Source organism: Suncus etruscus, chromosome 5, assembly GCF_024139225.1.
Source record: "Suncus etruscus isolate mSunEtr1 chromosome 5, mSunEtr1.pri.cur, whole genome shotgun sequence".
In the NCBI taxonomy this organism is placed as follows: domain Eukaryota; kingdom Metazoa; phylum Chordata; class Mammalia; order Eulipotyphla; family Soricidae; genus Suncus; species Suncus etruscus.
In genome coordinates this window covers 137,203,183-137,205,305 of record NC_064852.1, presented here as the reverse complement: position 1 = coordinate 137,205,305, position 2,123 = coordinate 137,203,183, and the positions used below count along the sequence as shown (strand labels likewise).

General features: G+C 34.2%; 1 non-coding gene across 1 annotated transcript; it reads right to left on the bottom strand.

The window, feature by feature from the left end:
• Positions 1–1,177: 1,177 nt before the first annotated feature.
• Positions 1,178–1,284, bottom strand: LOC126010452 (U6 spliceosomal RNA). Its single transcript, XR_007496482.1, has one exon. It is a non-coding gene; the product is annotated as a U6 spliceosomal RNA (small nuclear RNA).
• Positions 1,285–2,123: the final 839 nt, after the last annotated feature.

The following is a 2,123-nucleotide window of genomic DNA, read 5'->3' as shown; positions in this document are numbered from 1 at the left end:
AATTTCGGTGACAGTACTTTTGTTCTGACGGCCAAGGCTGTCCCTTAGCAAACACAACTGATTGTGATTAAGCTTGGTAAACTAAGAACATTGTAAGGACACAGCAGACAGAAATTCTTAGATAAGAATTTGTATGTTCTTATTAAGAACATACAACTCTAATTCTTAATAAGATAGTAAAAGTCAATTCATTAAGTTTATATTCCTTTATTCTAATTTTCAGTAAGGGCTAAATCAAAGAATCTGGGTTTAGGCACGTTCATTCCTGATGATGCTGGGTTTGGCAACCCGATATTGCTCAGGACCATAATTACATGATAGAATCAATCAGGCTACCTCTAGCAATAGTGGGACGATACAGAGCAAGGCAAAACACAAGATCTCCAACATGGTAATTGCCCACTTGAGCTTTCTCTCTGGCCGCTTCTTTAATATTTAAGTGCCTACCTATTAAGAGTGGAAATATTTTCATTTTCTATAAAAAGTCCTTCATACAGGTTGAATAACTACCTAGGCAGGACACACAAAGAGAGTGTCTGTATTTTACATCCAAACCTGACCTGAGACAATTAATGACACATGATTTATGCTTTCTTAGCATTATAAAGCATGATCAAAAAGGATAGCCAACAAGCAGTCATAATTTAACTATGACAAATATTACAATTAGAACAAAATAAGCTTCTCTGTCAGTTTTGTGGGAGTTATGGGTGATGGGTGGAGATTAATACAGCGAATAGAAAATAAAATGAATGGAGTGAGTAAGAAGTAATATGACATCAAATTATAGTCTTGAAGGTCACGGCTAGAAAAAATTCAGAAATTCATGAAAGCAAGTATCTTCAAAAGAAGTACTATTTATTACTCTCATATTAGAACATGAATTATGTCCTATTACATCTCAACAATCTATCACTATGTTAGATACATTTGTATCTCGGTGAGGTAAAAACTTTAAGTTAAGTTAACCTTCCAGAACAGCTCCTTTATAACTACACAATCTAGTACAGAAGGCTACAAGAAATAGTCTTAAATTTTTTTTAGAATTCCATACCAATTAAAGAGATTACAGTGGTTTATTAAACCTGACTACTGCTATATCTGTCTGCATATGTATAGATACTGTGTAGATATGTCAGTAGTCAGCTCTGATTTTCTTTTTTTTTTTTTTTTTTTTTTAAATATGGAACGCTTCACGAATTTGCGTGTCATCCTTGCGCAGGGGCCATGCTAATCTTCTCTGTATCGTTCCAATTTTAGTATATGTGCTGCCGAAGCGAGCACCAGCTCTGATTTTCATCCTTCTTATATATCATATTGCTGTTTTAAAGCAAGAGATATTTGAATTTTTATCAAAAAATGATACATTTTAAATCAAGTATTACATTTTAAATTCTTTTTTTTTTTGGTTTTTGGGCCACACCCGGTGACGCTCAGGGGTTACTCCTGGCTATGCGCTCAGAAGTCGCTTCTGGCTTGGGGGACCATATGGGACACCGGGGGATCGAACCGCGGTCCGTCCAAGGCTAGCGCAGGCAAGGCAGGCACCTTACCTTTAGCGCCACCGCCCGGCCCCACATTTTAAATTCTAAATCAAGTATTTTACATTTTAATGCAGTTCCAAATTTCTTAGTGGCAGAGTTATGGGCTGAGATAATATTTTTTCTAGAACAAAGATATAGACATACAGAAAAAAATATTCTTGATGAGTTTGAATAGTCCATTTCTTTCTTTTGAAGCACACTGGATGTATATGCAAAAAGTATCTGATATAGAGATAGATTTTTTTTTAGGAAATTAATTATCTAATGAGATAACTTAAAGTAATTTGAAAAAAGTTGCTTTGACTTAGAGAATTTGAAAAAAAAATTCCTTTGGTTGAAATAAGTGAAACTGAGATATTTTCCACAGGGAGCATGTAATCTCTAGACTTTTCTTTATGAAAAGTTAGCATCTAACATGAAGGGTTTTGTATATTCTAGGGATACAACAAATTTAGAGTGAGTGGATATATTTTCATTTTCTAGAAAAAGTATGATTCTTCAGATTTTATGAAATTGTTCTAATATTCTGCTTCAAAGCAAAATAGAAGGCTGGATTTTCTTAGAGATTTACACATAACT